Below are 16,046 nucleotides of genomic sequence, written 5' to 3'. Positions count from 1 at the left end.
AACAATGGATGCAAGCTCCAGGAAAAGAGATTCCAGCTCAACATTAGGAGAAACCTGACAGTGAGGGCTGTTTGACAGTGGAACACATTCCTTTGGAGTGTAGTGGAGTCTCTCTCCTTGGAGGTCTTCAAACAGAGGCTGGATGGCCATCTGTCAGGGATGCTTTGATTGAGAGTTCCTCCATGGCAGAAAGGGCTTGGACTGAATGGCCCTTGGGGTATCTTCCAACTCTATGAGTCTACGCCTTATACTCATGGCCTGAGGGTAATTTTATACACAATATTTTAAATAATTTTAATAATTTAGCATATAAAATTACCTTCAGGCATGAAGCAAGAGTTTGTGTCCCGTAAACTATCAGAAAGCAAAGGTGTCTTGGTCATGCCAGACCAACCTGATCTGTCTGTCTCTCTCTCTTTAGATGAAATTACAGTTTGGTAGATGGAGGGAATGCTGTGGCTGTATCTTGATTTCATCCCAGAAAGGTTTCTAGGGCATATCACTAAACAGAGAGTCGGTGAACATTTAGAAGGAAATGCCATAATCACAAAAGGTCAACATCGGTTTCCCAAAAACAACACGCGGAGAGCTCTTGTAGCACCTTTGAGACTCACTGAAAGAAAGAAGTTGGCAGCATGAGCTTTCCTAGGCTTCAGCCTACTTCCTCAGATGCATTTGGTGGAGTGGAAAGCAAGGGACAGACATACAGTTGTCCCTCCATATTTGCTAGGGTTAGGGGAACGACCCCCGTGAATATGGAAATAACGCAAATAACAAAAACACTGTTTTTACCTGAGAGGACACCTCTCTAGGAATCTCTAGGTCCTCCAGTGCAACTCTGTGGTCAATTTCCAACACACTGACCATAGAATGGCACTGGAGTAGCTACAAATAGTCTTTCAGTGCAACTTTTAGTTAAGGTTGACCACAGAGTTGCACTGGAGGACCTAGACAGTCCTAGAGAGAACATATTAATGAAATCCACAAATATCAAAGCCGCAAATATGGAGGGATAACTGTGTATGTGTATATATACACAGAAGAACTTCTTGCAGATGTGGCTTCAGAGCTAATAGGAGCACTACAGACATGGTATTTGCCCTCAGACAACTGCAAGAGAAATGTAGAGAGCAGAACAAAGGACTCTATGTAACATTTGTCCACCTCATCAAAGACTTCAACACTGTGAGTAGAAAAGGTCTGTGGCAGATCCTGGAACGACTAGGATGCCCCCCCCCAAATTCTTCGAAATGATCATCCTGCTACATGAAGGCCAGCAAGGTCAAGTCAGATATGGCGATGCTCTCTCGGAGCCCTTTCTAATAACTAATGGTAACTGATATTTGTTGGAAGTCAAACTCAGCAAAATCCTCAAGGCCTAGCAAATTCCTCACTTGCCTGGAAGACAATTTCATGGTCCAAAAGGTGGAAGAGGCAACAAGGGGGTCAGCTATTTTAGATCTGATCCTAACCAACAAGGATGACTTGGTTAATGGGGTGCAAGTGGTGGGATCATTAGGTGGAAGTGACCATGTTCTCCTGGAGTTTGTAATACAGTGGAAAGGAGAAACCAGGCATAGTCAGACACGCATCCTAGACTTTAGGAGAGCGGATTTCAGTAAACTTAGAGAAGTACTGAGGGTGATTCCATGGTCAGAAATACTAAAAGATAAAGGAGTTCAGGACAGATGGGAGTTTCTCAAAAGAGAGATACTGAAGGCACAATTTCAAACCGTTCCAGTGAGAAAGAAAAACGGGAGGTGTCTCAAGAAACCAGGATGGATGACTAAGGAACTTTCAACTGAGCTGAGTTTGAAACGGAACATGTATAAGAAATGGAAAAAGGGGGAAATCACAAAAAAGGAATTCAAAGAAATAGCAGGCATGTGTAGGGGTAAAGTCAGAAAAGCTAAAGCGCAGAATGAGCTCAGGCTTGCTAGAGAGGTTAAGAACAATAAAAAGGGCTTTTTTGGATATGTCCGCAGCAAAAGGAAGAAGAAGGAAACGGTAGGGCCACTGCGTGGAGAAGATGGCAAAATGCTAACAGAAGACAGAGAAAAGGCAGAATTACTCAACACCTTCTTTGCCACAGTCTTCTCAGAAAAGGCAAAGGGGCTCAACCTGAGGATAATGGAGCAGAGGACAGAATAGGGGAATTTCAGCACAGAATAAGTAAAGAGATAGTAGAGGAACACCTTATTAATCTAAATGAATTTAAGTCTCCGGGACCAGATGAACTCCATCCAAGGGTATTAAAAGAACTGGCAAATGTAATATCGCAGCCATTGGCAATAATCTTTGAAAACTCCTGCAAAACAGGAGAGATCCCAGCAGACTGGCGGAGGGCAAACGTTGTCCCCATCTTCAAAAAGGGGAAAAAAGAGGATCCCAACAATTATCGTCCAGTTAGTCTGACATCAATACCAGGAAAGATTCTGGAGCAGATCATTAAACAGAGAGTCTGTGAACATCTAGAAGGCAATGCCATAATCACAAAAAGTCAACATGGGTTTCAGAGAAACAAGTCATGCCAGACAAACCTAATCTCTTTCTTTGATAAAATTACCAGCTTGGTAGATGAAGGGAATGCTGTGGATATAGTATATCTTGATTTCACTAAGGCCTTTGACAAGGTTCCCCATGACATTCTTGCAAACAAGCTTGTAAAATGTGGGCTAGACAAAGGAACTGTTACATGGATCTGTAATTGGTTGACCGGCCGAACCCAAAGGGTGCTCAACAATGGCACCTTTTCATCCTGGAGAGAAGTGACCAGTGGGGTCCCACAGGGCTCTGTCCTGGGCCCAGTGCTATTCAACATCTTTATCAATGACCTGGATGACAGAATTGGGAGCATACTTATCAAATTTGCACATGACACCAAATTAGGGGGAATAGCTAATACCCCAGAGGACAGGATCAAGATTCAAAATGACCTGAATAGACTAGAAAGCTGGGCCACAGCTAACAAAATGAAATTCAACACGGAGAAATGTAAGGTATTGCACTTAGGACGGAAAAATAAAATGCACAGATATAGGATGGGTGACACCTGGCTGAATGAAACTACGTGTGAAAGGGATCTAGGAGTCCAAGTAGACTACAAGTTGAACATGAGTGAACAGTGTGATGCGGCAGCTAAAAAGGCCAATGCTATTTTAAGCTGCATCAATAGAAGTATAGTGTCTAGATGAAGAGAAGTAATAGTACCACTGTATTCTGCTCTGGTCAGGCCCCACCTAGAATATTGTGTCCAGTTCTGGGCACCACAATTCAGAAAGGACATTGAGAAACGAGCGTGTCCAAAGGAGGGCGACAAAAATGGTGAAGGGTCTGGAAACCATGCCCTATGAGGAACGACTTAGGGAGCTGGGGATGTTTAGCCTGGAGAAAAGAAGGTTAAGAGGTGATATGATCGCCCTGTTTAAATATTTGAAAGGATGTCATGTTGAAGAGGGAGCAAGCTTGTTTTCTGCTGCTCCAGAAAACAGGACCCGGAGCAATGGATGCAAGCTACAGGAAAAGAGATTCCACCTGAACATTAGGAGGAACTTCCTGACAGTAAGGGCTGTTCGACAGTGGAATGCACTTCCTCGGAAGGTGATAGAGTCTCCTTCCTTGGAGGTCTTTCAACAGAGGCTGGATGGCCATCTGTCAGGGATGCTTTGATCTGGATTTCCTGCATGGCAGGGGGTTGGACTGGATGGCCCTAGTGGTCTCTTCCAACTCTACGATTCTATGATTCTATGATGCTCCAAAGGCCTACGGCAGATCTCAAAGAAGAAGATGGCATTTACCTATGCTACTGTACTGATGGTAGCCTGTTTAACTTAAGCCGCCTGAGGGCCCGCACTAAGACTCTAAACTATCTAGTTCATGAGCTGCTTTTTGCTGATGATGCTGCCCTCGTTGCCCATACGGAAGCAGCTCTGCAGCGCCTAACATCTTGTTTTGCTACAGCTGCAGACTCTTTGGACTGGAAGTCAGTCTGAAGAAAACGGAAGTTCTCTACCAGCCTGCACCACAGGAAGAACATTACCATCCCCACATCACCGTAGGCACATCTGTGCTTAAGTCTGTCCAGCAGTTCACCTACTTGGGAAGCATCATCTCCTCAGACGCCAAGATTGATAAAGAGATCGATCACAGACTGGCAAAGGCATATAGTGCATTCGGAAGGCTTCACAAAAGAGTCTGGAGTAATGAACACTTGAGGCGAAGCACAAAAATCAGTGTGTATAGAGCCATTGTACTGTCTATTCTCCTCTATGGGTCTGAAACATGGTTCACCTATTGCCAACACCTACGACTCCTTGAACGCTTTCATCAGTGCTGTTTACGCACAATTCTAAATATACACTGGACTGACTATGTGACAAATGTTGCTGTCCTTGAGCAAGCAGGGATCACCAGCATTGAGGCCATGCTATTGAGGACGCAGCTGCGCTGGGCAGGACACGTTTCTAGGATGAAGGACCATTGCCTCCCATAAATAGTATTCTATGGTGAACTTGCCACGGGTCAGCGTAAGAGGGGCGCCCCAAAGAAGAGATACAAGGACTCCCTGAAACAACATCTCAGGCTTGGCCAGATAGATCACCAACAATGGTCCTCCCTGGCCTCACATCGGGAGGCATGGAGATGCACTATCCATGATGCTGCAGCCTTCTTCGAAAGCTCACACCGAACGAGCCTCGAAGAGAAACGACAACGCAGAAAGAACTGCAACCTTGAAACATCACCCAAGGAGACTTTCTGCTGTGCTTTCTGCAACCGGACCTGTTTATCCCGAATTGGCCTTTTTAGTCACCAACGCGCTTGTACAAAGCACGGGATGCGTCCTTCCTGAATCTTCGTTCGCAAAGCAAAGCCAGAGAGAGATACACACACCCTTTCTGGCTTTTCACTGCACCAAATGCATCTGAGGAAGTAGGCTGAAGCCTAGGAAAGCTCATGCTCCAACTTCTTTCTTTCAGTGAGTCTCAAAGGGGCACTGAAAGTAATTATTTTTGTACCTTTATTGTAAGCCGCCTCGATCCCTGACGGAGAGGCGGGCTATAAATAAAATAATTAGAGAAACCAGGTATATAAGGAGCCCTCCGTAAGGGCCTGAAAGAACACCATCCAGCATGGAACTGTAGAAACAGTTATAAGCCCCGCCCACTCCACTTCCTCCTCCTCCTCCTCCTCCTCCTCCTCCTCCCGCAAAGCACGCTGGGAGTTGTATGCTCCCGAACCACGCGTGGCAGCAGCAGAAGAAGAGAGACGTGGAGGGGAAAGACGTGTCGTCACTTCCGGGAAGGGGCACCACAGCATGCTGGGAAACGTAGTCTATCGAGAAGAATCTCCTCAGGAGTGAAGGAACCGGTGGCGGCTGATGTCGGCGGAGAGAAGAAGCAGAACTCATTATGGGTCTCTTTCTGAAATAAAAGGCAATGAAAAGGCCTGCTCCGGTGGGCGGGGCTATAAATAGCGGCAGAGGGGGACAGTGGGCGGGGCTTGAGTCCCTCCGTGCGTGGCGACGTGTTGGCGTCACTTCCTCCCCGGCCGGAGCTGGCCCCGCTCTCATTCTCTTTAGTGTTTGCCCTGTGGCCGCCGCCGCCGCCGTCGCCTCCGCGACTCGCTGGCCTTCCTTCCCTCCTTCCTTCCTTCCTTCCTTCCTTCCTCCCCCTCCGTCGCCCTGGACCTCCCCTCCCGCCCCTTCCAGGCAGCCTCCCATGGACTGAGCCGCCCGCCGCCCACCAGAGCCGGCCCGGGAGCCGCAGCCCACAAGGAGCACCAGGTGAGCAGGGAAGCAAGGGAGGAAGGCAGGCCGGGCCTAGCCGGGCTGTCGCTTCTGTGGCCCAGGCTCCGGAGGGTCGGCAGGCCTTCCTTCCCCGACACTGGAGGCGGTGCTCCTGGAGAGAGGAGGGGAAGGTGGCCCCAGACAGAGCCACTCTCCGCCGGGGTCTCATCGGCCGTGTCACGCTGCTCTCCATGCCCAACCACACTGTCCCCAAACTCTGCCCTTTAAGGCTTCTGGGGGACGAAGTCCAAAAGGAATCTCTCAGAGGGCGCATTGGGGACCAAGCGAGGCCATAGTGCCACTCTGTCCTGCTCTGGTCAGGCCCCACCGGGAATATTGTGTCCGGTTCTGGGCGCCACAATTCAAAAAGGACATTGAGAAACTGAAGCCATGTGTCTAAAGGAGGGCGACTAAAATGGTGAAGGTCTGGAAACCATGAAGTTCTATGAGGAAGGACTTAGGGAGCTGCTGGGGATGTTTAGCCTGGAGAAGAGAAGGTTAAGAGGTGCAAATGATGCTTTGATTGGGAGTCCCTGCATGGAGGGGACTGGGCGGCCCTGAAGGTCTCTTCCGACTCTGTGATCCTGTGATTCTCTCTTTTTTGATAAGAGGATCCTGCAGACTTAGCATATCTTGAATTCATGCCAGGGAGGATTCCAGAGCAGAGTAAAAGGAGGACCCCAACAATTATCGTCTAGCTATTCTGACATCAATACCAGGAAAGATTATACTGAAGCTCATTGAAGAGCGAGTCTGTCAATATTTAGAAGGGAATGCCTTAATCACAAAAAGACAGCAAGGGTTTCATAAAAAACAAGCCATGCCAGACTAAGCTTATGATAAAACGACTGGCTGGGTGAATGGAGGGGATGCTGTGGACGGAGCATACAGTATCTTGACTACAGAAAGGCCTTTGACAAGGCCCCCTGCCACATGGCATCATGGGGGGAAAACACTAGTAAAAGGTGGGCTAGGCAATGCAACTGTTACATAGATTTATAATTGCTTATGCCAGATTAATCTTCTCTCTGCTTTTTGTTTTAGACAAGGTCACCCCTGTGATAGCCTGGCAAAAAAGCTAGTCAAATGTGGGCTAAACAATGCATCTGTGCGGTGGATTTGTAAATTGTTATGCCAAATTTATCTCCTCCATCTATCTATTATATAAAATTACCATCATGGTAGATGGAGGAAATGCTCTGGATGTAGTATATCTTTATTTCAGTAAAGGTTTCAACAAGGACCCCTGTGATGTCCTTCAAACAAGTTAAGAAAAGGCGAGCTAGACAATGCTACTGTTAGGAGGATTTGTAATCGGTAATGTTAGAGTTATCTTGTCTCTATATACAATTGCTAGTTTGGTAGATGGATGGAATGCTGTGGATGCAGCATATCTTGATTTCAGTAAGGCCTTTGACAAGCCCCCCCCCCCCCCCCCGATATTCTTGCAAAAGAGCTAGTAAATTGTGGGCTAGACAGTGCAATTGTTAAATGGATTAGTAATTGTCTGGCTGAACCCAAAGGGTGCTCTGCAGTGGCTCCTCTTCATAGAATCATAGAGTTGGAAGAGACCTCAAAGCCATCCAGTACAACCCTCTGCCATGCAGGAACTCACAATCAAAGCATCCCTGACAGATGGCCATCCAGCCTCTATTTAAAAGGGTTTACCTGCCAGTCTCCTCAGGATCCCTTCCTTTTCCGTTCTGCTCCCTCCTTTCACACCTCAGTTTGTTCATGTCTCTTTCACTCCTGGTCCCTCCTTGTTCCTCTTTGCCTCCTTGTGTCATATTTTGGGGGGGCTTCCCTGCGACATCCCTGGTTGTCTGCTGTGGGGAAGGGCGCAGACAGGCCCTTGGTCTCATCTAGGCAGGGTTGGTGGTCTTTTGTGTTCCTAGTAATCTGGCATGCCAGATGGCATCTCCTTGCTTGCAGAAATGTAAGGGAAAGATCTGTAGCAACTGCTCCACTGGGCAAAATGCCATTATTAGGGCCCAACTAGAGATGGCAAAGGGAAACTGATACATTCTGAGTTGCTTATTTCCAGAGCCTGTCTGATCTTGGAAGCTGAACAGGGTCAGCTCTGGTTAGTACTTGGATGGGAGACTGCTAATGAATACCAAGTGCCATGGGCAATATTTCAGAGGAAGGAATTGGCAAACTACCTCTTGAGTATTCTTTGACTAAGAAAACCTTATGAGACGCAAGGGGCCATCGTAAGTCCACAGGCAACTTGATGGCAACACACACAGAGTACTGATCAGTTGAACTGATGGGAATGTCTGTATAGCAGGACTTGAGCACGTTCCATTGATTCAGTGAGTGTTCCATAGCAGTGGTTAGTAATGGGGCTGAGGACTGGTTTTTAAGGAAGAGCCAGGAAAACCAACTGAGTGATCTTAGGCACATCACAGTCTCTCAGCCTCAGAAGATGGCAATGGCAAACCCCATCTGAAGAAATATGCCAAGAAAACCCTGTGATAGGTTCACTTGAGAGGCCTAAAGGCAGACATTTTTTGATTTTGATTGATTGATTGAAATTTTATTTATATACCGCCGTTCCTATGATCACGGCGGTTTACAAAACAAAATGAAAATACAATACAGTACAGATTACAGATTCTCCCCCTGGAGAAACGCCACTCCGGCGGCAAGGAAGAGTCTCTCTGGGCCGCTCCTGCCCAGGTGGAAAGCGGGCAGGCGGGCAGTTAGGGAGGGAGGAGCCTCTTTCTTCAGGCTAGCAACCTGATGTTACTCGTGCAAGCATTCATGATATCACTCAGAGGACGAAAGATGAAAGTTAGGGAGGGAGGAGCCTCTTCTTCAGGCGGCCTGATTGTACCGGGCCAGCCTCTCTCTCCCTCAGAGGCCGACGATGACAGTTAGGGAGGGAGGGCCTTCTTCTTCAGGCCAGTCCCTGATGGTACTGGGCCAGCCTTCTCTCTCCCTCAGAGGCCGAACGATGACAGTTAGGGAGGGAGGAGCCTCTCTTCAGGCCATCCCTGATGGTACTGGGCCAGCCTTCTCTCTCCCCAGAGGCCGAACGATGACAGTTAGGGAGGGAGGAGCCTCTTTCTTCAGGCTGGCCCCTGATGGTACTGGGCCAGCCTTCTCTCTCCCTCAGAGGCCGAACATACAAACATACAAACGCAAACTAATTTGTGCACAGCAGAGCACGATACATACCTGTGTACAACTCCTAGCCTGTCTTTCTTGATCGGTTCATACTGTACATTCTACTTAAATTGGTTACAACTGATGATCAGTGTGTTCTTTAATATGCTCAGGCCTTTGCCAGATTTCTTGATGTTCTCATAATGCATGTATGAGGCAGATAGTGATATTTCCCTGACTTAAACTAGTAGTTTAACATTGCAGACATGGATTTTCTTATTTCACTAATATAGAAAATGGTATATTAGAGCTAAAATTCTGTTCACATAAATCACATATTCCCATTTTATGGTTTCTAACCCAGATTTGCTTTCTCCAGATGGTTTTAGAATAAAGCTGGCAAGTTTCACTTAGTTGGAAGAAGGCCGTTTACATTTTCACTTACACACATAGGGCTTTCATCTCGTAATGGAGTAATGAATGACTTAATGGCTCTAATGGATTAATTTTTTTCCACTGCACATGCCCACAAACCTAATTGATCTCATGCAATTTAACTTTAGCAATATAAGTAAGCCTTTAATGTGTTTAACTTTTTTTCCTTTGCAGTCAGGAATCAGAATTACTTTTGAAACTTGCTTAATAAATTATTTTGCTATATACATCTTTTTTCTTTAAGTTTGACAGTGTGAGAGATGGTTGATTCCAGACTTAGTCATGATTAGACTTTGTTATGAACCTTCAAGTCATTTCTGATTTATGGCAACTCTAAGACAAACCTATCATGGGATTCTCTTGGCAAGATTTATTCAGAGGGTTATTGTTTTTGTTCCTTTAACTTCCTGAGGGTTTTCAAAGCTGAGCAGGGATTTGAACCCTGGTCTCCCAGTATCCTAGTCCAACACGTAAGCCACTACACCACATAGTTTCTCTCCGTGCCTAGAATAGACCTGTTGAAATCAAAGATGCTAAATTAAGCCTTATTGACTTTGCAACTAAGATTTTATCTATCCCACTGTGTGGAGAAGAAGATTGTCTTGCAACAAATTCCCAAAGTTACTTCCTTACTGCAACTGAAGTGGAAATTTGAGCTATTTAACTTTCTTTGGTTTTGCTTAACAATCAAGTTACTCTAATGTCTTGGTAGTTGGAATTTTGCATGATGTTAATTTTAAGCCTCTCTCCTTCCTTGCTAAATTAATTGCAATGTATTATCCAGTGAACAGGTGAAAAACTAAGAAGTCATTGATAATCAGTGTTTACATAGCACAGATGCAACCAAATATTGTGTTGAACTAATTGGTAGTGAAGAAACCAATGTAATGGTTGCTATATTTCAACACTCTACCTGTCCTGAATGGCACTGTATTTGTAAAAAAAAAAAAAAAAGCTATATGTCACATTGCAAACAAATGCAGAAGTCAGGATTTGAACATTAATACATATATCAAACTTCTTTGCCTGAATGGTTAGTACTGTTTTCTCTTGTCTGTTATATATTAAAACTTTAACCTCATTCCCCAAATACTTACTGTACTCTGGTGGGCTCTAGATCTTGCATCCTCTGAAACTGCTTTTTAAAATAGAAATCAAACTTGTGTTTAGTAGCATTGCATTGGCAAATTTAATGTTACAGACAGACACCAGTTATACTGGACCTCATTCTGTGACTTGTTATCAGACATTCATATCTGATAAGACACTCGTTTGTCAGATTAAATCTGCAGTTGTAAGCATGTTTACTGGATAGTGATTTTCCATTTAACATGCTGGAGCTTATGAATAAATGTGCATAAATTGGGCTGTAAAACCCAGTGCAGTATAGTGGTTTAAGCATTGGACTATGACTCAAGACCAGAGTTCAAATACCCACTCTGCCACAGAAACCCACTAGATAACCGTGGACAAGTCACACACTCTCTGCCTCAGAGAAAGGCAAAGGCAACCCCCCTCTGACGAAATCTTACCAAGAAAACCCTGTGATAGGTTAGCCTTGGGGTTGCCATAAGTCAGAAAGTACTTGAAGGCCCACAACAATAAAAAGATCAACTTTATCTTCATGAAAAGTGGGGGAAATAGTCTCTAACTAGATTTACACTGTTATAACAATGTAAAGTAATGGTGAGCATAGTGACCAACTGAGAATAATGGTTAGGCAGGATATTATTTGATTATGTAATATGTGACGGGTTCCTGGCCAGTATGTGAATAGTCCATTGGAAACCATTATGTTTGGAATGGTTATATTCTATCTGTGATGGATTTTCATGCTTGAAGATCACTACTTGAAGATATAGCCAGCTTCTGGCAGTGCTGGTTAAGCATGGCTTTCACTACTTTATTAGTGCAACCATTGAAACAAATGAAGGACAATTTTAACATGCCATTTCAGCAAAGGATCCTGGCCTGTTGTCCTCTTCACACTTTAGTACTTGTTCTTGATATGTTTTCTGGCATATTTTGGAGAGGCAAGTGAAGAACCCTTGTTCAGATGATACCCTAAAAGCCATTTCTGGTTTGGTCTGTGGTCATGTGAGCGTAGGAAAGCATAGTGGGATCAGATGAGCTTTGTCTGTTACCTTAGAGTTCTTGATAAGCCAAAGCTCTGAAATTATTTTGACTTATAGTTGCATGTGATCAAGGGAAGTAATAGTTCCACTCTATTCTGCTCTGGTCAGGCCCCACCTAGAATATTGTGTCCAGTTCTGGGCACCACAGTTTAAAAACGATGTTGAAAAACTGGAGCATGTCCAAAGGAGGGTGACTAAAATGGTGAAGGGTCTGGAAACCAAGCCCTATGAGGAACGACTTAAGGAGTTGGGTATGTTTAGCCTGGAGAAGAGAAGGTTAAGAGGTGCATATGATAGCCCTGTTTAAATACTTGAAGGGATGTCATATTGAGAAGGGAGCAAGCTTGTTTTCTGCTGCTCCAGAGACTAGGACCTGGAGCAATGGATGCAAGCTCCAGGAAAAGAGATTCCACCTCAACATTAGGAGGAACTTCCTGACAGTAAGAGCTGTTTGACGGTGGAACAAACTCCCTCGGAGTGTAGTGGAGTCTCCTTCCCTGGAGGTCTCTAAATAGAGGCTGGATGGCCATCTGTCGGGGATGCTTTGATTTAGATTTCCTGCATGGCAGGGGGTTGCAGTGGATGGCCCTTGCGGTGTCTTCCAACTCTATGATTCTATGAACACTTACAATGTGTAAACCATTTAAACAATGTTTGTTAATGTTAGAGTAGTTTTCAGGCATATGCAGCACTGTCTATGAATCATTTTTATCCCATCATTCTGCTAGAAACCATCTTCAAGGCAGCTAACAATAATAAAATACAAATAAAACAAAAATCTAAGTTGAAACATATAAATAAAAAACAAAGCAGTAAAAAAAGAAACAGTACTGTATCAGATGAACTCCTCTTCAGCCAAAGAAGTATTTTAAATCCCCAAATGTCTTTTGAATAAAAATATCTTTGCCTATAGAAGTATAACTACCCTTCCTTAGCAGGGAGTTCCAGAATTTGAGATCAGCCACTGAGAAGACCCCCAAGATGGATAACTAGTGAAGCTGTTGCAGTAAATTTTGGGGTTTATTATTCTGGTCTGCCTTTTATGTCTGAATGCATTACTAAGGCAGACCCATGTAGAATGTGCTGTAATGAGCTAAACAAATAATAATAATAATAATAAAATTTTATTTATATACCGCCCTTCTAAAAAATCAGGGCGGTGAACAACAGGAATAAGAATACAATTATACAGAACCCAATAAAATACATTAAAAACAATTCAATAAAAGTAATAAAAATAACATGTCGGCAAAACAATGCTGACATTGGGGGGGGGGGAAGAATTACTGGTCAGGGTAAGCTTGTTCAAATAAATGGGTTTTTAACCCCTTCCTGAATTGAGGTAGGGAAGTGGCTGAGCGGAGCTCAAAGGGCAGCGCGTTCCAGAGGTTGGGGGCTGAGATGGAAAAAGCCCTCCTAGAGGTGGAGTTATATTTCACCTCTGGAACTCTTAACAATAGCTGCCCTGAAGATCGAAGTGCGCGGGACGGATTGTACGGAGAGAGGCGGTCCTCCAGGTACCCTGGGCCCAAGCCATTTAGGGCTTTATAGGTAATTACCAACACCTTGTATTGCGCCCGGAAGCGAATAGGCAGCCAATGTAAGTCTTTGAGGACTGGAGTTATATGACTGGCCCTGGCAGTGCCAGTGACCAGATGGGCTGCCATATTCTGCACAAGTTGCAGCTTCCGGGTATGGTACAAGGGTTGCCCCATGTAGAGCACATTGCAGAAATCCAAACGAGAGGTTACCAGGGCGTGTACAACAGTTTCAAGGTCTCCCCGGTCGAGGTAGGGACGCAGCTGGCGTATCAGCCGAAGCTGATAACAGGTGCTCCTGACCGTCGCATCCACTTGAGATGTAAGGTGGAGCGACGAGTCCAGGAGCACCCCCAAGCTGCGTACAGAGTCCTTCACGGAAAGCGTGATTCCGTTCAGGACAGGTGGAACCACCGCCAGCCCCAGACCGGGGGAACCTATCACCAGTACTTCCGTCTTCTCTGGATTCAGGCTGAGTCTGTTGTCCCTCATCCAGCCCATTACCGACTCCAGACAGGCCACGAGAGGAGAGACGCCAATCCCGGTCACTGCATCAGTCGGAGACATAGAGAAGACTATTTGGGTGTCATCAGCGTACTGATAACACCGCGCCCCATGTCTCCAGATGATCTCTCCCAGTGGTTTCATGTAAATGTTAAAAAGCATGGGTGACAGAATGGCTCCTTGAGGGACCCCAGATGTAAGGGCCCTCTCATCGGAGCGCACGTCTCCCAGCTGCACCATCTGGGACCTCCCGGAGAGGTAGGATCGGAACCACTGGAGCACAGTGCCCCCGATTCCCACCTCCGCCAGGCGCCCCAGAAGGATACCATGGTCTATGGTATCGAAAGCCGCTGAGATGTCCAAGAGCACTAACAGGGACACGCTTCCCCTGTCCATGCCCAGACGGAGATCATCGACCAAGGCGACCATAGCAGTCTCAACCCCGTAAATATAACTAACATGTCACCAGCAGCATCTTTAAAAACAGGCTATGTGCAAACACACTCCTTCAACGTTCCTGTTGAAGGACTGAATCTGGTGGTAGAATGTATAGGTCTGAACCTGTATTTTCAAATGGAATGTAACCCCATCTGGCCCAGATTCAATCTCAGCTTCCTAAGCAGCAATGACTGTAGAAAGAGCCTTTGTTGTTCCTATTAGTTTTTATGTTGTTCTCCTACATGACAAAACTATAAGTAAATTTTGATGCATGAAATAGAGCCATGGGGGGGAGGGGAGTTAAGTGAAGCTGTATTTCGGGATATTTCTCCTTAAAGTGGAGAATATCGTGGAATCAGAAAGCAAAAAACATTGCCATCTTGAACATTTTCTTTTCAATGTACAATACATGTTGTCAAAGTTGCAACAGAGCAGGCATCTAGTGCATTAACACCATTCCTCATGATATGTATTGTGTGTGTGATAGTTCATTTCAGTCATCCTTCAGTTGTTAATAAATAATAAATAAAAGTTTTATTTTTATACCGCCCTTCTTCAAATCAGGGCGGTGCACAACAGAGTTAATAATACAATATACATCAGGCAAATGCAATATACAAAATACAATGTTAAGAATAAAAACCGGAACATAGACATATTAAAAACCATTACAGCCTCATGCCAGTCTAATGCTGGCAGAGGAAAAGGGGGAGATGAGTTCATATTCTGGGGGAGAGATATTCAGGGGTAGGCCTGCTCGAATAAATAGGTTTTCAACCTTGTTAAGTTGTTAAGACCCTTGTCTCAACCCAGCCTAAAATATGGGGCCTGATTCTGTTTTTTTATTTTTGTGATGATCCCAGTGGTACAAGCAACTTAAACAGTGGCCCTGTCTTGGCACTTAGTCCCAGCAGATCCTTTATTTTTCCCGAATCTCCTGTTCTCGATTCACGCTCCCTGCGAAGTTGAATGAGACTCTTGGAGAACTTCGAATCACGCTGCCACCACCCAATGAATTTATAATACAGTGGTACCTCGGGATACGAAATACCCAGGTTACGAATTTTTCGGGATACGAATAAATCCCATAGGGATTTATTGTTTCGGGTTACGAAAGTTTTTTCGGGTTACGAAAAAACTCCGGCGCTGTTTTAAATGGAGCCGCGGCAGAGCCGCGGCTTTTTTCCCCATTAGCGCCTATGGCAATTCGGCTTACGAAGGTTTTTCGGGTTACGAAATTAGCCGCGGAACGAATTAATTTCGTAACCCGAGGCACCACTGTAACCTTTCCTTAACACACACTGGGACTTGTTAAGGATTTATAGTTCCCTTTCTAAACTAAGCAAGCGATAACCGAAGTTAGGCATGTGTAAAGAAGTGTAGGAATAGTAGATACTTTTAAAGAAAATATTTCTCTATTTACAAAAAAAATAATATAAATCATACAAGGTTTTTTGACCTTGCAGGTACAGTACATATAGTTATCAGATATTCATTTCAAGCAAGCCAACAGAAATAAAATTAATAAGGCCTAACTGTTTTAACTGACACATTGCTAAGTACTGATACTGAGATGGAATCTTCCGGCCAAGATGGGTTTGAGATGTAGTTACTGGCCTTGGCCTAGCACAAACTACCTTCCTTGACACAGGCTCAACACTGGAGTTTTTCCCAACCGGCAAGACCCACATCAAACGAGGTACTCTCACTTCAGACTCCCCACTGCAGAAGCTCCTGATCTCAGAGGCCTTTTCATATCCCTCTGTTGGAAGCCTCCGGAAGAAACTCTCGCTCCTGCTCACTGATTGGCCAAGTGGGCCTTCCGTCAGCTGTGATGTAATTACTCATTTGCATGTACCTCCCTCCCAGCTTAACCCTTTATTGCCTGACAGAAGTCTTCAAATGACTGGAGGCTCAGTCATTACATGCCCCCCCCCCCAAATCTCTGACATTTTGGAAGCAACTGAAAGTTGAAACCAGCATGGCTGAGATTTCAACCTGAAGTAAAGAAAGAAGGTAAATGAACATTTAACACACACCCCTCCCCCAAATTTCAATCTGGCCTGGGAGTATTTTGTAACCAATGAAAGACAGGATCAA

The 16,046-nt window shown here is 44.9% G+C and overlaps 1 protein-coding gene across 7 annotated transcripts in view; it reads left to right on the top strand.

Moving 5' to 3' along the window:
• The first annotated feature begins 5,560 nt into the window (after window positions 1-5,560).
• The window catches only part of STAU1 (staufen double-stranded RNA binding protein 1), a 53,839-nt gene continuing 43,353 nt past the window's right edge, over window positions 5,561-16,046 (top strand). For 6 of the 7 annotated variants that reach the window (XM_042462455.1, XM_042462459.1, XM_042462458.1 and 3 more), the window contains exon 1: window positions 5,562-5,782. The gene's annotated coding sequence lies outside the window, so the exon portion shown is untranslated. Of the gene's footprint in view, window positions 5,783-16,046 lie in introns of all 7 variants that reach the window. The other variant, XM_042462457.1, reaches the window with a different exon arrangement.

The sequence above is a fragment of the Sceloporus undulatus genome, chromosome 4 (assembly GCF_019175285.1).
Source record: "Sceloporus undulatus isolate JIND9_A2432 ecotype Alabama chromosome 4, SceUnd_v1.1, whole genome shotgun sequence".
Classification (NCBI taxonomy): Eukaryota; Metazoa; Chordata; class Lepidosauria; order Squamata; family Phrynosomatidae; genus Sceloporus; species Sceloporus undulatus.
Note: the sequence above shows the minus strand (reverse complement) of the source record. Positions and strands in the feature narration are given on the sequence as shown.